The sequence below is a fragment of the Gopherus evgoodei genome, chromosome 5, assembly GCF_007399415.2.
Source record: "Gopherus evgoodei ecotype Sinaloan lineage chromosome 5, rGopEvg1_v1.p, whole genome shotgun sequence".
Taxonomy (NCBI): Eukaryota; Metazoa; Chordata; order Testudines; family Testudinidae; genus Gopherus; species Gopherus evgoodei.
The window spans coordinates 64726166-64751191 of record NC_044326.1 but is presented as its reverse complement, the minus strand read 5'-3'; the positions used below and the strand labels follow the sequence as shown (position 1 = coordinate 64751191).

Genomic DNA, 25026 nt, shown 5'->3' with positions numbered 1-25026 from the left:
TCTGTTGGAAGAGAGCTACAATGGGCTAGGATTTTTATATTTTGAGTATTTTATTATGCATACTAGACACCACTAGTTCTGTGAGGAAGTGATTTTGATCAAGTACAGTAGATTGCTAACAAAACAATACAGTCAATGAGACAATATATACGTTATGGAACTTATGCCATAATGCACAGACACCTCTATTAAGTTTACAACTCTGTAATGTGCACATAACAACAAGGGGCCTTATCTAAAAATCCCTTGGAACATCATTAACGACTTCCCTCATTCTAGCTGTACTAGCTGAGTCTTGCCTGTATTAGTTAAGTTTGTACTGAAAAAAGTTAATCCGCTTTTGCTTTCTTTTACAGGAAACATAAGAAAATCTTAAAAACAACTTGAGCATCAATAAAAGCACACAAATTAGATCTGTTCTGGGAACAAACTTTTTCCAAATAAATGCAAGTTTTCCACTGAGAGAAACAACACGTTTTGGTCTCTGTTTCTATTAGCATTTCACTCATAACAACATGAGGTTCTCCCGGGTGAAAAGAAAAGTATATAGTTGCCATTATGGGAATAAAAATCCTGCCGGTAAAAATCATAATTCAAAAGGAGAAGCATTAGTACTTTGATGTAAGGTGTGATAGATGGGCAGTGATGTTTCTGTCATTATAAGCCACATGAGAAAGCAAAAGAACCCAATCTGCCTAGTCTAATAGCTGGTGTTGATATTGGATGTAATGTGTTGCTGTTTGATGGATATCACATTCACATAACCTGTTATTGGTTGGGTGTAATTATGATGTATTGTCTTCATGACTTGCCACTTTGCAACTTAATTTATTGTGATAGTTAAAGTAACATGCTCTGTTTATAATTGGATGGCCACTATTGATATGGGTAATGGATCTCTCTTTTGAAATACAAACAGTAACTAGATGCACAGCATGCAGATAAGTTAAGCATCCACACTACCTGGGAATCAGCAGGTATTCCTCATGACTTAGCGTCCAGATGTATTTTTCTGGTAGCTCAGCACATCTCTAATTGCAATTATATTTCATGTCCATCTTGTCCAAGTTCTTAGAAAAGAGGACTCTAGAAATAAATCTTTAAATATAAATGTAAGCAGGTGGGTGCCCAGGGTATTACTGCAGACTTAGTGATATTACTGGCATAGATTTTCATTCAGAATTCCCATTTATATCAATGGGAGCTCTATCTTTATCTCAGAGCAATACATATCCCATAGAATAAAATCAAACCTTCTTTGAACTGGAACCCGCGAGTCACCATTTTCAAAGTGTCAAGCCTTGATATGATGTAAGTTTAGCTCAGTGCAATCAATAGCATTAATACATCAGAAGACAGAGCAAATTCTGAACAGGTTGCTGGTTTTCACACAATACGTTGATTTGTTTTCTCTATGTGAACATATTAACATTGTAGTTATGTGTGCAGTTGGTGTGGTATTGATTTTATTTTCCTGTTGTTTAGTCACTGTGTTCAAGGTTGACAAGGGCAAGTATACCCCACCAACGTTTTAGTCACCATACTTGTCCAAGGCATTGATTTCCAGTAGAACACTTATTGGATTTATGGACATACCACCTTTTCATTGCCATGTTCAATTCTTCCAAAATAAGCAAGAGAAAAAAAATTGCATCCTCACAATGTCTCTAAATATTAATGAAGAGTTTGTAAAAAAAATATTGCCTGAGGCTTGTGTTTCTGATCAGCATATACTTCTTTAACAGTTGAATTTCTTTCAGTTAATCCAGTTATGGATATTGAAGGGCAAATCATCAAAATCTTTTAAGACTTAGCCCTTCTCGTCCCCCTCCCACAATCTTACTGTTTCACAAGTTTCTGAAAAGACTGCAGAAAAGAGGAGCAAAGAATATTGGATCTAAAACCACATAGTGGTTTAACCTGTGGTGATAATCTTCAGTTTTAGGTGAATCAGATCTGATACATGGTTTGACATGAATATCTACAAACTAACTTAAAGTTTTCATCAAATTGTAGATGGCTTTAGTGAAGGCTCACTGTTGGCAATCTTTATGCAACCCACTGTGTAATTCACCTTCATTTTTTTTTGCTGTTCTCAAAATATAGGAAGGGAAACTGTAATTTTCATAGATAAACCTATTGTACTTATATGTTGTAGGATACCTTAATGATCTGCTGCCATTTAGTGATAATCACTCAGTGCTATAAGGTATGGTGATTGAAAAACACAATACATCAATTACAATGAACCCATTTGAACCAGGCACTCAGAGTTTGCAGTGGGCTTTCAAGTTTTTTAAATGAATTCAATGGAATGACACTTTCTTTTTAGTTTCCTTAGAATAAAAAAGATAAAAGCCCATCAGGTGGGGAAAGGTCCTTGTTTGTTTTCTGACAGATTTTGCACTTTAGAACAGAAATTAGGAATCTGATTAGCCATTTGTATGTATAAGTGCCTGACTGGCACATTAGAGAGAAAAGGTAGGTGAAGTAATATCTTTTATCGGACCAGCTTATGTTGTTGAGAAACGAGTTTTTGAGCTTACAAAGAGACCTTCTTCAGAATATCAGATATACATGATTGGCACATGCATATCTGGTATTTACATGAATAATTAAGGTGCATGCAAGTATTTGCATACTTCTGACTTTGCAAATCTATGCTTCTTTGATTAAGCTGACAGAGACAATGGAGAAGAAAAAGGTACTAATAGTTACTTTATAATTGAGACTATTACAGATCACTGAGTTTGGAAAGTTTCATAATGGGTTTGTTCTTGGCAGGTTTTGGAGGCATCTTTTTATGTAGTTCTGCAATTGTATAATTGCACCTTACGGGTTCATGAGCAATTGTTATTGAGACTCTGATCTTTCAAAATTATATTGGCAATATCTGTGTGAAGTAAATATAAAGTTAAAGGTAAATTCTGGCTCCCATAGCTACACTAACTCCTGACAAAGAATCAACTGACAGACCAAGAGTATTGGCAGAGTTCTTCCAACCAGATTGTTTCCCCTCAAAACTAACAGAAATGATTTTCTGTAGGGCCAGAAAGACAGAAGCTGGGGAATGACATAGAACTCAGGAGGGTATTTGCATGTGTCAGGAAACCAGGCAGTGAGTGATCAGCTTAGTGGTTGGAGCAGGAGTCTGAATGCCAGGGTCAAGGCAGGATCAGAACCAAAGACAGAGTCTGAATGCCGGAGCCAACGGTAGAGGCAGAGCCAGACATCCGGAGCCAAAGGTCGGAACCAGATTACCTGGAGTGGGGGAAGGCTCGAGCAAGGCTGGGATGAGGCTGGGAGCAGGGCAGGGTCCAGGCTGGAGAAGGCAGAAGGTAAGCACAGGGAGATAGAGAAACTTGTAGGCATGTGCACTGAGCTATCAGTAAGCTTGTCTCACTGTCTTTGTTTTTTGGGTCTCAGCCTCATCATACTGCCTCATCATACAAGGCTCTGATCACCACTTTCTTCATTGCTTTTTTTTTTTTTTTAATCTCCTTTCTCTGAGTCTAGTACCTTTACAGAAACATGGCAAGGATTTTTTTTCTTTTTTTTGCTCTATTCCATTTTCCTTATATTCTCACTAGTCCCTATAGGGAAAAATCTTTGACTCCAAGCTGACTCAATTTTCATAAAGAAACGTTCTTTCTATAGAATATTGCTCACAATGCTACAGAGCATGAGCCACAGTTTCTTTGGTTTTGCACACATTACATAGCACACATCTTTGTCATGACTGTGAAATACAATAGTATTTTTGATTTTTTGAGCATATATGACAAAACCTTCATCTTTTTGTTTCCTTAGTCCATAGTTCTTGCCATTCCTTGGCAAGCTCTTTGTGACCACGCTTATAAGTTCTTGTCTACTTAAGGATATTTACCTGCTCATTTTTTAGAGCTTGTTTTGCTGCTTTGTCAGCTATCTCATTTCCATATATTCCAATATGTGCCAGAATACATACTAGTGTTACACATATAGCTTCTTGCTTTATTTCCATTATTTCACTTATGTTATTTCTACTTTCCCAAGTCCCTGTTCTGATTGTCATCATGCCTAACAAAGAATTAGATAAAATTACAGAGGCAGAAGTCACACGTCCAGCTATAATTTGATTTTTCTATAACTAACAATTTGTAGCTCTCTCAATTTTTCTTTTTTACATCTCTCCTTTACCTGTTTTCTAGACCCTGATATTACGAGGAAGTCTCCAGCAATCCATATAATTTTGTCTATTAAGGACCCAGCAGTACTCAAAAATCTGTTATGTATGTCATTTCCATGATTCCCGTTTCCCTTTGTCCAAAAATTTAGATCAAATAGTTTGATCCTTAGATTTATTGATGCTTCTTCAGTGGCTATTTGCAGCATACAGACTGATGTTATCATTAGGCCACATGCCAATCACAGAGCTTTGACCAGCAGCCGTCCCAAGTTTCTAAGAATTGTTTTTGAGGCGGAACCAAAAGCTTGACATCTGTACTCAAACTGATCTTATCAATGTTCTATGTCATCATCATCAATACCTTCTTAGATATACCCCCCTTTTGTTTCCAACTACACTGCTATAAGTTCATCCTACATTTACATTTTTGTACATTATTATCCGAGTGACCTTTCCAAGTTAATTTATTATCAAACAGTACTCCTGGAGTCAGTAAGATACTGTTGCTGCTGGGCTTAAATGCAGGCCTGCTAGCTTCCTCAGCCACTCAGGCGGACTGATCCATAAGGCAGCATAACTGATGCAGCCCAGCTGTGCTTATTAGGCCACCAGGCAGGCACAGCTGCAGGGCCTTATTCCAGACAGCATGTTTGTGCATGAATGCACCCTGGCCTATCAGTGAAAATTATACACCCCTCCTCACATGGAAGTTAGGATCAGTGTTGGAGAGAGTTCAGTACGTAGGCTCACAGAGCACTCTTTTTGAGGCATTCATGTGCACTCATGATAGAACTGTTTTTTATTTGATGGGCCAGATTTGAACTCAAAAATTGAGTGTTTAAAGTAATATTTTGCTACACTAAGAAGCTGTCCCCCAAATAAGCCAGTGTTCCTTCCAAAACTTGAAATAACTTGATTATGGAGACAGTTCAAATCTGAATACAGACATTCCTTAATATTTGGCATTCAGAGGTATTTGGTTTTTTGTCTCAGAATTACCAATATTTGGCTTGTTCGGCATTCAGAGGCAATCTACAGTAGAAATTGCACACAAAAGCTCTTTATCATGTCATTTAATGCAGATATAGTCTGCTCAGTTACACATGAATGTCCAGCATCTAAACTTGGGATCAAGAGTGACTAAGAAAACACTTTTAAATAAGTGTTCTATACAACTACAATATAATGATACCCTAAACCCCAAACCAATTTAAAATTGTGAATGGTATTTATGTTCCCAAAGAGAACATTGTCACCACATACACACAATCATCCTTCATTTTTTTAAAAAATATATTTTTCAGATTTACAGCCTCCCTTGAGCAGGTGCATTTTTCACAGTACTGACAGCAGCAGACCAAATTACATTTCATGTAAATAAAGAATACCAACCTCTGTTTAAGCAGTAATCTATGGTCAAAAATGAGGTGTATTGTTTGTTTTATTTTATGTACAGCTTTGCTGATTTGCCACTAAAAGTTTGTCTGGGAATGTGCTCTTGACTTACATTAATTTAAGCAATACAATGTTGCAGTCTTTACTAAAACTCCTTTTTCCTCAGTTTTCATTACTAAATGTTCTTTTCTCTGTGCTAGTGAGAATATAATAAATATTGTAATAGTGAAAAGGTATTTGGGTTTTTTTTTGTGGGACTTGCGGGAGGATATAAGGTCTCTTTGATTCTTTGTGAGTGCTGAAATATGATGTTCAGAAAGTTACGTAGTGTGGGTAAATATCTAATTGACGAAAGATGTTCTGGATTTTGAATTACTGGCACTAATAATTATAGCATGAAATTCTTACTTCTGACCAGTTTCACTAATGCCAAGTTTGGTCTGAGAAGAGAGAAAAATGGTGCCTTGATTTTCATGTACATTTTGAACATGTGCCCATAGATGATATCGCGGGGAGGACTGTTCTGTAATGTTGCCTTCTCCTATGATACCAATTATTTTAAGTGTGTATGACGGCTCTTTGACACCCTGTAAATGGCAGGCTGCATCTCAGCAGGTTTTACCCTTAGTACTGTGAAGATGAAAATAATATAAAAAAGTGTGTTCAGTGGGAAAGACAACCTGCCACAAAAACATTTTCACTCATTTAAAAGCCTAGGTGCAGGGTTTCTAACAAATGACATTTTTTAATACTAAAATGTTGTATTTTTCCATACTGTGTTCCAGAAGCATTGTTATTGAAATGTACTTGCTATCAGCAGCTCTAGTGGCTGCTGTTAATAACAAAATGAATTAACAGCATGCGGGACTCCATGGAGACTCTATAGGTATATTTCAGTTGCAATTGAGTCAAAAATATGGGCACTTGCCATAGAGTGGGCTAGCTCTCTTTTACTAATATATAGTAACATTATTTTATTTTACTATGACAAGGCTTTTAAAATATATATTTGTGTAATGCTGGTTGTAAATGTTCCACAAGAATGTGTTTTTTGTCCGTGGGGGAACCTAAGTAAATGTTAGTAAAGAAAAATGTGAGTTCCAGAACAGCAAGAACCAAAAATTTTTGACTAATCTGATAAGTGCACATCCAAGCATTCTCTTACATACATTCTCTAAAGGAACAGCTTTATTCTTAATAAGGAAAACAATTAACACTTAAAAGTATTGAGCCTTCTTGTGGGATCAAGGTGCCTGCACTGTGGGCCCTTGAAATATTATAGAAAGCAGTGTCCGTGAGGGCTATGCCCCCCATCTTCCATTCCTATGCACAGTTTTAGGAGTTTAAAAAAGGTGAATAAACCCAACTACCCTTCAATTCCTTCTAACCACTGATGGTGCAGTGATCTCAGATACAATGAACCATATTTTTTTTCCCCTTTCTTCTCCCTTTTAGGGGATATTTTCATTTAAGGTTGGTAAGGTGAGGAAAAGAGGAGGATGCCCTGTCATAAACAGATAGCAAAGGGTTAATGTTCTTTTACCTGTAAAGGGGTAACACCAGTAACCTGAAACACCTGACCAGAGGACCAATCAGGAAACAAGACTTTTTCAAATCTGAGTGGAGGGAAGTTTTGGGTGTAAGTTCTTTGTTCTTTGTCTTGGGTCTGACCCTCTCGGCTCGGAGAGTGATTTTTCTATCTCCAGGCTTTCTAATCTGCTGTTTCCAAGTTGTAAGTACAAGGATAGTAGGACAATAGGTTTATATTGGGTTTTTTTGTATTTACATGTGTGTAGTTGCTGGAATGTTTTAAATTGTATTCTTTTTGGATAAGGCTGTTTATTCATTTTTCTTTTAAGCAATTGACCCTGTATATTGTCAACTTGATACAGAGCCTATTTTTAATGTCCTTTTTCCTTTCTTTTTATATAAAGCTTTCTTTTTAAGACCTGTTGGAGTTTTTCTTTAGTGGGGACTCCAGGGAACTGAGTCTGCAGCTCACCAGGGAATTGGTGGGAGGAAGAAGTCAAGGGGAAAATCTCTTTGTGTTAGATTTACTAAGCCTGACTTTGCATACCCTCTGGGTGAGGGGGAGAGATTAGATCTCTCGGTACTTGTGTTTCCAGGACTGGAAGCAGGGAATCTCCTAGAGTCATCCAGGGAGGGGAGCCTGGGAGGAAGTAACAAGGAAACAAGGGGAGGGGGTATTTCCCTTTGTTGTAAGACTCAAGGTATCTGAGTCTGGGGGTTCCCCAGGGAAGGTTTTGGGGAGACCACAGTGAGCTAGGCACTGTATAATTCTTAGCTGGTGGCAGCGGTACCAGGTCCAAGCTGGTAACTAAGCTTGGAGGTTTTCATGCTAACACCCATATTTTGTTATGACATGGTGTGCAGTGGTGGGATAGATAGAATTCAGAAGCCAGTAGGAATATTATATTTTTCTTTTCTCTGCTAGGGGCTTTTAAGCAGAGAGGGTTTGGTTTTAAAAGGAACCAGAGAGAAAAAAAATTTCTGTTCTCTCCTTGTGGTGGCTTGCATATTAAGCAAGGAAACAATTAAGGGTCTTTTGTTGAGACAATAGCACTCCCATTGAGAGTCAAGTACCCAGCACAATACACATGCAAATAAAGTGGTTTTTCTGGTTACTTTACATTTAAAGATTAGCTAGAGGAAGAAAGGGAAAAAGGCACTGTTGCTAGGCAGGACCCCAGGAGGACAACAGAGCCAGCAGTTCAGACAATAAACACCGGAGGAACCCCAACAAAAGAAAACAGGAACCATGGCCTTCCAAGACAAAATGGAGCCAAGGACCAAATCAAAGACGCAGAGCACAAGCGAGATATGGAAACAAAAATACAGGAACTAGAAATAAAACAAAAAGAGATGGAGCTAAGGGAAAGAGAAAAAGAGGCTACCCACAGGAGAGAGTTGGAACTCCTGAGGGAAACCCACCAGCAGGCCCTGGAATTAGAAAAGGCTAAGCAAAGAACACAGCCAATCCTAACAACCAATTATGGTTCCACAACACAAGAAATTTCCCACCTACAAGGCAGGTGATGACCCTGAGGCCTTCCTGGAAAATTTTGAAAGATCCTGTCTTGGGTACAGCATCCCTGAAGACCAGTACCTGGTAGAATTGAGGCCACAGCTCAGTGGACCTTTAGCAGAGGTGGGCAGCTGAAATGCTAAGGAGAAAATGAACGACTATAAACTTTTTCAAACCAGGCCAGATACAGAATGGGGATAACCACAATCATTGCCCGTCGGCGTTTCCGAACCCAAAGTGGAAACTAGATGTGTCATTTCCCAAACACGCCTACTATGTTGGAAAGAATTATGAGTCTGGATATCAGGAACCAATGTTAAATCGATAGAAGAACTGCACTCCTCATACAAATGGAACAGTTTCTTGGATGGTGTCCTGAGGACATAACACGGTACATACAAGATGGAAAACCCAAAAATCTCACCGAGCAGGGGAGATTGGAGCCAGATGGATGGAAATGGCAGAAAGCAAGAAAGCTACAGTCAAGGGGAACGAATACCCCAGAAGGGCACACGACAATAAACCTACAACCGAGGGCAGCCAAAGACCCCACCTACACTCCAAGGAAAGCCACAGGACACCCTATTCTTCCACCTCACCAGTCTCCAGTAACTCACCTCGACCCAGTGACCAGTCAACTGGAAGATGCTTTAAGTGTAATGAACTGGGACATATAAAGGCCAACTGCCCAAAAGAACCCCATCGAGTGCAGTTCATTACACCACCATCACACCAAAGATCCCCAGGCCCAGATGCCTCTCAAATACCCTTGGAGAGAAGGGAAATTTTGAGAGTGGTGGAAAGAAGGTTACTGCGTGGAGAGACACGGGGGCACAAGTGTCCAGCTATCCACCAATCCTTCGTAGACCCCAAATTTATCAACCCAAAGGCCCAAGTGACAATTTACCCCTTCATGTCACAAGCTGTAGACTTGCCTACAGCTGAACTGAGTGTCCAGTACAAAGGCTGGTCAGGAATGTGGACTTTTGCAGTCTATGACAATTATCCCATCCCCATGCTACTGGGGGAAGACTTGGCCAACCAGGTGAAGCGGGCCAAGAGAATGGGAATGGTTACACGAAGCCAAACCCGGCAAGCTTTCAGACCCATTCCTGTTCCTGAGCCGTCCTCAGATGCTCCGTCTGTGTTACCAGAGACCCAGACAGAGGTAGTGGACCCGGATTCCATGCCAACCACTGAAACAGCCACAGCACCTCTAGTCCCAGGCCCGGAACTGGAACAGCAACCAGCACCAGCAATTGCAAATCCATCTTCAACCCCAATGCCAGAGGGCACCAACGAGCCTGAACTGGCAGAAGCAACAGACAGCCATACCCAAAAGGCTCAGCCAGAGCCTGAAATACCCTCAGGTGCACCAGCGGACAGCAGTTCACCAGCAACGGAAACAACCCCATCACTTACATCGCTTCCAGGGGGACCAAGCCGAAGTCCCCAGTCTAAGGAAGAACTGGTGACCCCAGCCTCAAGGGAACAGTTCCAGACTGAGCAGGAAGCAGATGGCAGCCTTCAGAAAGCTTGGGCGGCGGCACGGAGCACACCACCACCTCTCAGCTCTTCTCACCAATCCCAGTTTGTTATAGACCAAGGACTTTTATACAAGGAGATTCTTTCTGGTGGACACCGGGAAGAATGGCAGCCGCAAAAACAGTTGGTGGTTCCAACTAAGTACCGGGGGAAGCTCTTAAGCTTAGCCCATGATCATCCCAGTGGCCATGCTGGGGTGAACAGAACCAAAGACAGATTGGGGAAGTCCTTCCACTGGGAGGGGATGGGCAAGGATGTTGCCAAGTATGTCCGGTCTTGTGAGGTATGCCAGAGAGTGGGAAAACCCCAAGACCAGGTCAAGGCCCCTCTCCAGCCACTTCCCATAATTGAGGTCCCATTTCAGTGAGTAGCTGTGGATATTCTGGGTCCTTTCCCAAAAAAGACGCCCAGAGGAAAGGAGTACGTACTGACTTTCGTGGACTTTGCTACCCAATGGCCGGAAGCAGTAGCTCTAGGCAACACCAGGACTAATGCTGTGTATCAGGCCCTAACAGACATATTTTTGCCAGGGTAGGTTGGCCCTCCGACATCCTTACAGATTCAGGATCTAATTTCCTGGCAGGGACCATGCAAAAACTGTGGGAAACTCATGGGGTGAACCACTTGGTTGCCACCCCGTACCATCATCAAACCAGTGGCCTGGTGGAAAGGTTTAATAGAACTTTGGGGGCCATGATACGTAAATTCGTCAACGAACACTCCAATAATTGGGACCTACTGTTGCAGCAGTTGCTATTTGCCTGTAGGGCTGTACCACATCCCAGTTTAGGGTTTTCACCATTCGAACTTGTGTATGGCCACGAGGTTAAGGGGCCATTACAGTTGGTGAAGCAGCAATGGGAGGGGTTTACGCCTTCTCCAGGAACTAACATTCTGGACTTTGTAAGCAACCTACGAAGCACCCTCCAACACTCTTTAGCCCTTGCTAAAGAAAACCTAAAGGATGCTCAGGAAGAGCAAAAGGCCTGGTATGACAAACATACCAGAGAACGTTCCTTCAAGGTAGGAGACCAGGTTATGGTCTTGAAGGCGCAACAGGCCCATAAGATGGAAGCATCATGGGAAGGGCCGTTCACAGTCCAAGAGCGCCTGGGTACTGTGAACTACCTGATAGCATTTCCCAATTCCTCACTAAAGCCCAGAGTGTACCATGTTAATTCTCTCAAGCCTTTCTATTCCAGAGACTTACAGGTTTGTCAGTGTATAGCCCAGGAGATGATGCTGAGTGGTCTGAAGGTGTCTACTACGACGGAAAAAAAGACGGTTGCGTGGAAGAGGTGAACCTCTCCACAACCCTGGAACGTCTGCAGCGGCAACAAATCAAGGAGCTGTGCACTAGCTTCACCCCATTGTTCTCAGCCAACCCAGGACGGACTGAACGGGCATACCACTCCATTGACACAGGTAATGCTCACCCCATTAGAACACCACCCTACCGGGTGTCTCCTCACGCCCAAGCTGCTATAGAACGGAAGATCCAGAACATGCTACAGATGGGTATAATCCGCTCATCTACCAGTGCATGGGCATCTCCAGTGGTTCTGGTACCCAAACCAGATGGGGAAATACGCTTTTGGCGTGGACTACCGTAAGCTAAATACAGTAACTCGTCCGGACAACTATCCAATGCCACGCACCGATGAGCTATTGGAGAAGTTGGGACATGCCCAGTTCATCTCTACAATAGACTTAACCAAGGGGTACTGGCAAGTACCGTTAGATGAGCCTGCCAAAGAGAAGTCAGCATTCATCACCCATGCAGGGGTGTATGAATTTAATGTGCTTCCTTTCGGGCTGCAAAATGCACCCGCCACCTTCCAGAGGCTGGTAGATGGTCTACTAGCAGGACTGGGAGAATATGCAGTTGCCTACCTCGATGATGTGGCCATTTTTTCAGACTCCTGGCCTGAACACCTACTACACCTGGAAAAGGTCTTTGAGCGCATCAGGCAGGCCGGACTAACTGTTAAGGCCAAAAAGTGTCAAATAGGCCAAAACAGAGTGACTTACCTGGGACACCAGGTGGGTCGAGGAACCATAAACCCCCTACAGGCCAAGGTGGATGCTATCCAAAAGTGGCCTGTCCCAAAGTCAAAGAAACAGGTTCAATTCTTCTTACGCTTGGCCGGGTACTACAGGCGATTTGTACCACACTACAGCCAAATCGCTGCCCCACTGACCGACCTGACCAAAAAGACCCAGCCAAATGCAGTTAAGTGGACTGATGAGTGTCACAAGGCCTTTACCCAACTTAAGGCGACTCTCATGTCTGATCCTGTGCTCAGGGCCCCGGACTTTGACAAGCCATTCCTAGTAACCACGGATGCATCTGAGCGTGGTATAGGAGCAGTTCTCATGCAGGAAACAACGGATCACAACTTCCATCCTGTCGTGTTTCTCAGCAAGAAACTGTCTGAGAGGGAAAGTCACTGGTCAGTCAGTGAAAAGGAATGCTATGCCATTGTGTACGCCCTGGAAAAGCTACGCCCATATGTTTGGGGATGGCGGTTCCAGCTACAAACTGATCATGCTGAGCTAAAGTGGCTTCATACTGCCAAGGGGAACAACAAGAAACTTCTTCATTGGAGTTTAGCTTTCCAAGATTTTGATTTTCAAATTCAGCACATCTCAGGAGCTTCTAACAAAGTAGCTGATGCTCTGTCCTGTGAGAGTTTCCCAGAATCCAGTAGTTAAAAAGCGTTCTTAAAATGTAAAAGTGTGTTAGTTATATACTTAATGGTATATGTAAAGGTACATGGGTTGTATTAATCTGTTTATTTTAAAGTTCTAGGAGGAAATCGCCGCCTGTGAGGTTCCCCACTGTCTGCAATTTGGGGGGCGTGTCATAAACAGATAGCTAAGGGTTAATGTTCTTTTACCTGTAAAGGGGTAACACCAGTAACCTGAAACACCTGACCAGAGGACCAATCAGGAAACAAGACTTTTTCAAATCTGGGTGGAGGGAAGTTTTGGGTGTAAGTTCTTTGTTCTTTGTCTTGGGTCTGACCCTCTCGGCTCAGAGAGTGATTTTTCTATCTCCAGGCTTTCTAATCTGCTGTTTCCAAGTTGTAAGTACAAGGATAGTAGGACAATAGGTTTATATTGTTTTTTTTTTGTATTTACATGTGTGTAGTTGCTGGAATGTTTTAAATTGTATTCTTTTTGGATAAGGCTGTTTATTCATTTTTCTTTTAAGCAATTGACCCTGTATATTGTCAACTTGATACAGAGCCTATTTTTAATGTCCTTTTTTCTTTCTTTTTATATAAAGCTTTCTTTTTAAGACCTGTTGGAGTTTTTCTTTAGTGGGGACTCCAGGGAACTGAGTCTGCAGCTCACCAGGGAATTGGTGGGAGGAAGAAGTCAAGGGGAAAATCTCTTTGTGTTAGATTTACTAAGCCTGACTTTGCATACCCTCTGGGTGAGGGGGAGAGATTAGATCTCTCGGTACTTGTGTTTCCAGGACTGGAAGCAGGGAATCTCCTAGGGTCGTCCAGGGAGGGGAGCCTGGGAGGAAGTAACAAGGAAACAAGGGGAGGGGGTTATTTCCCTTTGTTGTAAGACTCAAGGTATCTGAGTCTGGGGGTCCCCCAGGGAAGGTTTTGGGGATACCACAGTGAGCTAGGCACTGTATAATTCTTAGCTGGTGGCAGCGGTACCAGGTCCAAGCTGGTAACTAAGCTTAGAGGTTTTCATTCTAACACCCATATTTTGGACGCTAAGGTCCAGATCTGGGAAGAAATGTTATGACATGCCCATACAGCACAGACATCATCTGGACCCACAGAGATGGGAAGGTCGCTTCTCACTATGGCTGGCAGGGGCAGGTCTTTAGGACTAAAAATCTGGCAATCTGAAAATCTAGCATGGCCTTTAGAGAGTTACTCACAAAAGCGACACTGTATCTGACATAAATAGCATCAAGATCTTGGGATCCATTCTGAATGATCTAGTGTAATGCCAGGGATTCAATACCAAAAGGTCCTTGGATCTATCCAGGTCAGCAAAATCCAGTGTAGAGGACTTTGCATCGTTGATTGTGAAGAGCTGCTTGCTAAAGTGGTACTGTGCTTAGTATGACCATCCTGAGGACCCAGGTGCTTTTGAATCGACAGATTCTGGTGCTGAGGTCCTGGAAATATGAACGCTGTGCTGAGCATAAGTGGGATTGAGGTTAACTTAGACTTTGTCTACATGAGGAAATTCAGGGCTTGTCTACACTGCCCCTGTCATGGTATAATTCCCCACACAGGGGTTTAATGCAGTTTAATTAATCCACAATAAATTCACACCTCAAGAGCTTGTCTACACAAATCATCAGTTTACAACAGGCTGTAGTGTGAATCTTCCTTTACTGGCCTTACTGTCAGTGTGGACCCTGTTGATGCACGTTAATAGTTAATATGCTTTGATCTAGTCCTGTTTCCAAAAGGACTAGATCACGGCACATTAACAAGCTGTTAATGTGCAGCAGCAGGGTCCTCATGGATAATTAGTTATTCTGAGACAGGCAGGTCCAAGGTAGATTCACACCCTCACCTGCTATGAACTCAATGTTTATGTAGACAAGCCTTATTTAATTCAGATTAATTTTCCTGAGTGCCCATTTGTAGACAAATGGAGATCATGATTTGGTAGTTAATGTAATATCCATAGTCTCTGCCTCCATAAACTGAGATCATGACTCCTGAAACCCTTCTAAAGTGTGAAGAACATACTAAGAATGGTCTTTGACTATTTTTCAGATTATGATTTTACCGTTTCTTTTCATATTCTGGTCCATCTACCCAAGAGATAACTCTTTTTTAAAAGCTTCCTGTAAAAGTTGCTTTTGGTGGTGGTGGTGGTTTTAGATTTGGCCTGTTTCCTTTAAAAAGAAAATATTGGGGAAATTGTCCTTCACAATGCATTTTTATGGTATGATGTTGAAAATATTTTGAAAAGAAAACACCTTGTCGTGAGAAGATATTGGCACAAATGTATTACATTTGACTCCTTTCTTTTTCATTCCATCAGCATCCTTTTTTTTTATTGTTACAGAGTTCAGTATTTCTGACAGGCTCATAGAAATAATTGAGTGGACTGTGGACTGTATAGACTAATGTTGGAGAGACGTTCTTAAAGCAAAAATAATTGCAAAATTCAAATGTATGGCATGAAAATCTTTTTTTCCCCAATGACAGCACCAAAATTGAACATGTTTAGAATGTTAAAGAGAGTATGATAAGTATGAAATGGTATTTTCAAAAGCTAGCTTTATAACTTATAGCACTTGATTCTACACACCACTTTTTTTACACACTTGCCTGCATATATATACTTGCCCCTGGAAATTTCCACTACATGCATCTGACGAAGTGGGTATTCACCCATGAAAGCTCGTGCTCCAAAACGTCTGTTAGTCTATAAGGTGCCACAGGATTCTTTGCTGCTTTTACAGATCCAGACTAACACAGCTACCCCTCTGACACTTGACACCACTTTTAATTACTAATTCTCTATTTTTGTGACTGGCTGTACCCTAAAAGTTGCTGAATATTAAATGTAGAAAGTTACATTACAATTAATTTCTGAACAGTTAAAAATGATTGTTCAGGAAAGTGACAATGTGAAAATGTCTTATTGCTCAATAAATCTTCTCTTTATAGGTATTCTACTTATGAAAGTAAGCATTGTCTTTTTGTTTGTTTTTGTTGCTTACTATTGTTGACTCTATTGGTTTTATGGGGCTATGGGAGAGTGAGTTAGGATGTTTTCTAGTTCACACATCAACAGAATTGTTAAATTACAACTGAAAAATCATTATTATTGACAGTGTTAATGCCAGAAAGAATGCAGCTAGACTTTCAGATCTCAGGGTGAGTTTGGCCAGTGACAGTTAGGAAACAACATTTTACTTGTGAGATGACAAGATAAAATATGAAAATAAATGAGAGAAAACAAATATGGAATCCCAAAAAGTCATTCTTAGAGTTGGTATCCAAGGTATAATAGGCTGGCCAGAAAACAAGAATTCTGTTGTTGTTGTTGTTGTTTTAAATTGAGGTTTGGATATATGCTTTTGTTCTGATATGAAACCAAAGCCTTTTGAAATTTGAGGGTGAGGAAGAGAGACTATCTCAGAATAATCAATAATCCAGTGGTTAGTGGATTCACAGATTCAAGTCCCTGCTTCAAATCAGGCAAAAAAGAAACTTGAACTACATTTCCCACATATCAGGCATCTGCCTTAATTCATTGACTCCCTAACTTTTTACTTTAAGACAACCCACCAACTTCATTTTGTTTTTGTTTGTTTGCCTGTTTTTTGTTAACAACCTTCCCAGGGTCTAAATTCGGGGAGGGAATGAAGTCATAAGCCAGCATTGTCATCTTTATCCTCTCCCACTGGTGTGCTGCTGCCTCCTTCTCTAGAACCTCCCCTAATATCTCAGGGCTTGCCCTCAGCACCAAACCTGTGACTCATCTACAACCTGCTCATAACCCACCTTTTGGAAAACACTATCCTAACCACTAGGCTATTCTGGGAAATTCCATCCTGGACTTGACAAAGGTTTTGATTAATCTGATGCATTTCCACAAAAAGTTTTGATTTTGATGGCTTCGACTTTCTTGATGGAAAACTTTCATCAAAGAAATTCTGGGTGCAATCAAGTAAAATTACCTTTTCCAATGCTTTAACATTACTCTAGCAATATTATAATAAATATTCACTGCAGATAACCTACATCTCAATTTACCTTTTAAATAATATCTGAGATCCAATGATGCATTACTGTTAAACAGAAGACAATGATGATGACCCAGAACAAGATCAACATTTAGTATTTCTGCTCCTCAATAGAATTGAAAATTATTACTGTATTTTGTAATTAAGAATCATTATACATAGAATATTTTTTGAAAGTTTCTCCTTGATAAATTCATGCTTGTGATCCATTTGCATTACAGATTTCTGGATTGTTTGTGTCCTGCTGGAGTAAAACCGTTGTATTAAACTCAGAAAACAAAGAGCTCCCGAGTGAAGAAAGAAGAGAAGGTAAGTCAGAACATTCCAGGGTCTCTCATTGTACTGGACTCATAAATTGCAGTGAAGACAATTAAATGTCTAACTGATATGGTAGTAGCAGTACTGCAAAATCACAAAAGATCAATCTGTACTTTGTCTCTGTACTCTACTTTCTAATCCATTACCAGTAATCTCTGCTACTGGATTAATTATTATGTCCTTAAATTTTTATATTAACAATATTGGGTCAAATCCAGAGTTGGTGTATATCAGCATAGCTCTAACTTCAATGGACCTATGCCTGTTTACACAAGCTGAGGATCTGGCTTATCTCTTTTTTTTTTCTTTCTTTTTCTTCATTCTATTTCCTATCCCCCACCCCTCCACTGTATTTACTGACCTTGTGAAAAGACATCATTAACAAGTAAATTATCATATTTCAATATTAAGTTTAGTTATCATGACCTTTATCTTATGTTCTGAATATAAGCCATGGTGAGGTATTCATGCTATATCATGGTAAATATTTGCTTTTTAATGGTACATACTCTTGCTTAATATTTTGGAACTTTTAGCAGTAGCCATGAACTTTAATAAACTCAGTTAAAAGCACCCAAGTTATAAGTATGATATCTTAAATGTCTATGTTCACTTGGAAGTGTTTGCGTTAGGCAGCAATCTTATTCCCAGCTAGTCTTGATCCTCCTGAGGAGCACTTACGTGGCAACCATAGTGAATTGAATTGTACCTGGTTATTTTTTTCTCTGGTTATAGCTCAGTAAGTTTTCTCAATGGTAGCCAACATCTAGCAATTTAAAGCTTGTGAACCTTGAAAAAAGAGTTTGTTTAAAACCATATTCTGGGTCTTTTCCACCAAATGGAAATTGTGTTCTACTATGGAACTTCAAAAGATTTTAGAACAGAGTATCTGATAAGCATTCTGCTCATTAATGTTTGTACAGTAGTCTGCCTTAAAGATCTACAGTCTCCTGGAGCAAATCATTCAGAATTCAACTGCACTCTTCAAGTTTAATGTGTTGAGCTCTTTGAGTTTCCCTACTCCCTCCTGATTGATGGTTTGTTTCTTCTTTTAATACAAAATTCAGTAAAATTTCCCACAGTGAAAAGGGTCTTTTAATTATGAAACACCAGCGTGTGGGAATGATTCAATTTACACATCAGAAAAGTTAAGTTACTTGACCATAATTTATTTTGGTTCTGATCATTCGTGGATCACAAATTCTTTTTTATGGGTGGGGGGGGGGCAACCAAAACAAAACAAAACAGGAAAATGCTTTAAAAGGTGCATCACTCTGTCACCATAATAATAGACATTTTGTTACACACGTACCCATTTCTGTGTTTCTACTCCTGTTGTGAGATTTAATTTAAATGTATAAAGCAGGTCCTGAACAACACAGTTTTCCCCTTGAATCTGACATAGATCCAGTATATGTAAGACGAGCTAGGAGCGTCTAGCTCATGGAACGGTGAAGATAAGAGAGAGTTGCAAAATAAGATAATTGGGGTTTAAATGTTGCACACAACACCACTGATTGCTTGGGGTTTCTTTAATATCCTTCTCAGGCACTGACTTTTATTTTTCCCCATGGGGGCCTAAGAGAAAAGTGATAACGTAGGCCTTAAAAAAACCACCCTGAGTAATTAATCAAAACTGAAATAAAGCTCTGGAAGGAATGGATGGGTAGTGTACACATGCTGCATGCAGTGTAAGACTTCTTTATTGTTTTGTATTCAGAATGCAGTAAAGCTTAAGACTTACCCTGGTTAAGATAAAGCAGGTTTTAATGATTTACAATTGTAGATTTCATCTGTAGCCTTCCTTAGAAAATCAGTAGAGTAAATTTACCCTTGTATTTAAACAGCATAGGGAAAACAAAACCAGTAGAAATACCCATATTAAATTTGTATACTCAATAATCAGCGTCTTAAATAGAATTATTTTATGATACCAACCCCTTGTTTAAAATTTTCAATCAACTGTACATTATATACCTTATGCACTTTGAGAAAGTTAATGCACAACAAGAAACTTATGGAATTAAACTAGATTTGTATTTTTAGGTAAATTATCACTGCTGTATGCGAGGAATTAATTACACAACTCTAAGTATTGCTAACAGGAGTCTGTGTATCTAATTTCAGGCACACTGTGCTGAAAAGGTAATCACTTGTGTTGGCTTTCTGCTGTAAAAATATAACTCAAGATGCAGTGCAAAAGCCATATTCTGGTTTAATTAAGTACATTGTTGATTATATGCCTTCATTTTTTCTAGCATCTCTATTTTTCACCTCAGAAAAACAGCTTTCTGCAGTTACCACTATAGTAAAGCATGTCAACCATCTCTTGTCTGATAAATATCCACTTTTCATCAATTGTTTGAAAGATGCTCTCCCTTACACTGCATTTAGACTTTAATAGCTAATGTATAAACTTGAATGTTTTAGTGGCCCTGTGAGAGAGACACTGAAATAACTTTTCATAGCATCTGTACTTTGTTGGTTGGGTATATTGTTACACAATAACACAGGCATTTCCCTTTGTAAGGTTTAGGAGTGGGAACAAAAATAGAGCTAACATGTATCTGCAACATGTGCCAACATGACATTTTCTCTTCTTACCAAGCTGGTGTAAGCTTGCGACTATACTAGATGGACTTCACAAGTTTCTGTTACCACCATTACAACTACTACTAATTTACTTGTACCCTGTGCACTAAAATTCTTGTCAGCAACAAGAAATAACATAGGGCATATGATAGCAGCAGTAATAGGACTCAGTTAATAGAATAACTTAAGGAGTCTTTTCTATATGTAATTTTGATGGTTCTATGGCTTTCATGCAAAAAGCCAAATTAAGGTTAAAATGTACCTGTCAGTTCTATCCAAGAGCTAATTTTACTAATTTCTTGAGATCTCTGTGCATGAGAAAGGAAGCTTGAATATTTTGCTTTCCTAATATGTTCTTCTAATTCATGCAAAGAATACTTGCATTCAACAGTTAAATCATTTTTTCTTACTTCACATAGTAAAGTCACCTTGTATTCTGATATAGAAGGTGAATTTTTGACGTCTTATGTCCTGATGCAAAAATAACAGCTATCCACCTATCTTTAGTTTTTTATACAACAATTAATTTTAAACTATTCTCTTTTATCTCCAAAATGAACACACATAATTTCACAAACACTCAATTTCAAATGACTTCAGGGTTTTTTAACTATTATAACACTATGTACTTTTTTGAAGTTGCAACAGATCAATCAGCTGGCGATCCTGAAGATGCAGCTTCTTCTTATTGTTTCTTTAGTATGTCCTCACTTCATTACCAAACAAGACCTGTGGTTTTTCTTCAGCTAGGCCTGTGTTGTTTGAATTCTAAGCAGGTCACAGTATTTCTGTGTAGGCTAGGGTAGCCACAGAAATCCACAAATTTGGTTTACAGATGATAGGGTTTTCCATTGTGTGTGCGCGTGTGTGTGGTGGTGGTGGAGGCTCATTAAACAATTGTAACACCACATTCTGCAAGTCCATTAATTTATGGGTGTTTTGGACTGTAAGTAATAGGCTCAAATCCAGAGACTCCTGTGTGAAGGGCTCAAAATATGTAATAGCAAATTGACGTCCATTGTCATTCCTCACTACTTTCAGACACCCAAATCTGGGGAAAAATTGCTTCTGGTTTTATGATGATCTATTTTGAAGTGACCTCCTCTAGTTGAAATACTAGTTAGCTTGAATATCCGTCAATGACAACCAAATATTATCTTCTCTGTTGAGTGAAAATTTTACCTAATCATGTTGAATACTTCATTTCAGGTGTGTGTACTTAAGAGCTGTTCTTTAGGTAGGGGTGGCATATGCAGCTGTGTTGCTCAAGCAGTTACCACAATTTATGGTGAATTTGTGTCACACATACCTTTGTTCATGTCTAGCCAATACATTATCCTTTGTGCTCTCTTTTTGAGTTTTCAATTTCAATGTGCATGTCATGAATGAAGTATAATTTTTGAGCTTTAATGGGATCACAATATGCTTACATTTAAGAACACTATCCAACAGAAAGAGCTTATATCTGTAGTGTACCTATTGCTTAGCTATGAATTGATTTTCCCATCCAGAATGTACAGTTTATAGTATCTCGTCATCTTCTGCAGAAATTTGCAACTGTTCCCATGTGCATCATAACAGAGCACCTGAGTACTTATCAATGTCGAATTCCACTTCTGGAGGCTGACTCTGATGGGTTTCATCTCAGATAGTGAACTAAGTGTCATGTACAAGTAAACAACTTCCTGGAGTGAATTTTATGGTGCAGTCACATTTTTGAAAATTCAGTAAGAGACTTTGAATCCCTAGCTGGTGCTTACTGCAGTCTGCCCTTCAGAGCCAAAGGAACTATACATTTCCTTCCTTCTATAGTGGAAGTCTTTGTCGGGTTACACAGACATGCAAGTACCATACTGATTTCAGTACCCATGTTCATCATATATGCAATTGGCATGCCACTGGCATTTAGTGTGGTAGATCAGTCTTTCCCCACCAATAGCAGCTGTTGTATAAAATCAATGCACAATGCCTCCATGCCACACCAGTCACTGGATTTCTTACTGTATGTTCAATTCCACAAAGGCATTTAGACTATCTGTAATAGTTTTTGAACCATTCCTTACACTTTTCCCTGTGAGGAGTCGTGTTCTCTTGTACACACTGTGCACTATGATGGGTCTCATCTCAGGGAGTGGACAAAGTGTCACATACAAGTAAATAACTTCCTGGAGTGAATTTTATGGTGTAGTCATATTTTTGACATCCTGCTATGTCAACCTCATGCAGAGTTTCTTGACTCTCCTATTCACTTAAGGCCTTCAATTTCAATTTTGCCTGTTCCACTGCCTTTTCTAAGCTTATCTCAAAATGTCTCAGCAGGTTGTTCACATCTCCTACCCACACTGTAACCCACTGCCAGCTTTTTCTAATCACCAAATCTCTCAAGGAATCCAAAACTATAAGGCTATTGGGTCTAGCAATATTAGGTATAAAAGAAAATTGTTGAAGGTTTAATTCTTCATGGGCACAGAATAAACTTCAAATTGCTGGAACCCTGTACCTGTATAAGGGTAGGAAGCTCTTGAAAATCTGTAGGACTTCTGCATGAGCTACAGTTGTTAATAAGGCCACTTTCGTGGCACTGCTCATTGTGTATGCATCTATTGCAGTCATATATAGCAAGGACCTCTGTTTAAAATGCTTCTGTGACTCCTCTGTATCACTCCCACTTTATTTCAACAGTAGTTTCAGGATATCTATCCTTCCTGGATATTTGTGTGGATCAGCCATCTGAAATTGCAGTGGAAATTCTTCCTCCTCTCAAATCTGTCTACTTCTAGCACCATGTGTTGTTTTTCTCTTTGATGGAAAAAGGAATTGTAGTCAACTACTTAATCATTTTCTTCTCACTTTACCTATATATATAACACCACAGAAATCAACCTCTACTCTTAGCTGCAGCCTAAGGTTCTCTGCTCCATTGAGCAGTTGCAGAATTCTTCATTCCAATATCAATCTTTTGACTGTGCAGCCACTTTTGACATCCTTATACAAAAATTACACTTGCTGTACATATTTGGTCAATGTTCAGTTATTAGATGGTTCCATATCTATCACTAGATTAACAAATGTATTGCTGGTTCTTGTTCCTTGTTGTGGCTCGAAAATGCAGACCACGCTCTTATCCCTGCACAAGATCCTGCATCGAGCTCTGCCTGCCTGCCAACCATTCTTAGGCTCCTAACAGAAAGTGTCAGTTGGAGACCCTGCTTTGAGGTCCAGCCACCTGCTGATGCATCCTGGCTTTGCAGTAGGAGGCACCAGTCAGAGACCCTGTGTTAAGCTCTGGCCAATCGCATACTGAAGATTCTATTTCTATGGGGATGAGAGGGCTACAGATCATCAGATGACTAGGTCTGACATGTTTTGGGAAGTATTTTAATCCCCTGCCATATTTCAAAGATGAAAAATTCCTTGTTGTCATTTCCCTTTGTTTTTAAGGTCCATCAAGGTAGTTATTGGTGCTCTTTTCCTTTGAGATATTTCTTGAGCTCTATACACTACAGGATTGAGAAACCTGAGAGATGGTGGGCCAGATCTTGACCCTTATTTCTGCAGTGCAAAAGCAACTGGAAAACGATCAACCAGTAATCTGGAGATTATTTATTATTTGTGTTACTGTAGCACCTAGGAACCCTAACACACAACCAAAAGACAGTCCCTGCTCCAAAGAACTTAGTCTGTGCAGGGCCAGCTCCAGGGTTTTTGCCGCCCCAAGCGGCAAAAGAAAAAAAAAAAGTTGTGATCAGCACCTGCTCCATTGCACCACTTTCTTCTTCAGCAGCAATTCGGCAGCCAATCCTTCCCTCCGAGAGGGACCAAGGGACCCACCGCTGAATTGCCACCGAAGATCCCGATGTGCTGCCCCTTCCCCTTGGCCACCCCAAGCACCTTGTTGCTGAGCTGGTACCTGGAGCTGGCCCTGAGTCTATGGCTAGAAATAACTGCTGGATACAGACACACAGGGAGCACAAGGAAACAGTGAGACATTATTGGTCAGTGTGATTAGGCAGTGCCTTAAGCACACCAGGAGCCTAATCATTGTCAATTGTTTTTGTAGGCATCTCAGCAAAGGAGAGTTTTCAGGAGGGATTTAAGGAGAACAATGAAGTGGCTTTGCAGATGCTTATGGGGAGCTCCCCCCAAGCATGAGGGGCAGCATGGTAGAAAGCACAAAAGGTGCTTGTTGAAAATTTAACAAGGGGGTAATGGAGTCAGGAATTGACTTTTAGATAAGTGTAGAGTGGAGATTTCCTTGTAGTGGGGCGCACTGCCAGGTGTGATAAAGTCAGCTGAGTAACTGCTGCTAGGCTACTAACTCCTTTCGTTCCATGATATAGGAGGTATAGCAATGGAAAAGAGGACAAAGCTGGGGAGCTACAATGTCCAGACAACCTATGGCTTCAGTAATGGCCTCTTGAGTCCTTTTATTGACTAGTGCAACTTACTATAATTCTGCATTGCAAATCCATTTTTTTGGTGGATATTTTGTTCAGTGAAGGGTAATAGAATTTGGTTCCATGTGATCAAAGAGAGCTACTCTCACAGCTAAATTGTAAAGTTTGAACTAAATGTAGGGGAAAATATTACAATAAGCATTTGGGGAAATGCTTTCAAGGGAATAGAATTTGAGGTTTGCAAGAAATTACAGATATAGCTTAACTGAAAAAGGTGACTGTGATTGAGAGGCATGTTGGATATAAATGACTGGGTTTTTCACACTTCAAAAAAAGCCGAATCTTTTCATTTCTTTTTTCCACATACCATACATCATTCAATGCCAAAGGAAGCACTTAACCATTGTTAAGAAAAACAAAATAAATAAATAAATCATGAAAACCAGTCTCATTTTTTCAGCACAGTAGCAACCTCCCTATCTAAAAGTAGACCAAGTGATGCTTTAGACAATGCTGCCTGTATGTTGCAGCACATCTCTTGTAAAATACTGCTCTATTTTTTCAACAGCCCAAGGATGGTCTCATAATGCATGCCGTTATCTCTAAGAGTAGCATGTTATTTCCGTACAAGAGGTTGAAAACTTTTTTCTGATGTGATCAATTAAGGGCTCTTTGTACTCATTTTTAAGACCAATTTGTGATATATTTTATGTTGTGATTTCCTATTTCTGTTCACATATCCATCTGACAAGTAACCTGGGGGAAATAAATCAGGCAGCATAGAAATCAAGAGAGCTTAGAGCTGATACTTCTC

At 40.0% G+C, this 25026-nt stretch overlaps 1 protein-coding gene across 12 annotated transcripts in view; it reads left to right on the top strand.

The window, feature by feature from the left end:
• TENM3 (teneurin transmembrane protein 3) overlaps nt 1-25026 on the top strand; it is a 2266571-nt gene that overhangs the window by 1547250 nt on the left and 694295 nt on the right. For all 12 annotated transcript variants that reach the window (XM_030563289.1, XM_030563287.1, XM_030563282.1 and 9 more), the window contains exon 7: nt 17127-17214. The gene's annotated coding sequence lies outside the window, so the exon portion shown is untranslated. The remainder of the gene's footprint in view (nt 1-17126; nt 17215-25026) is intronic.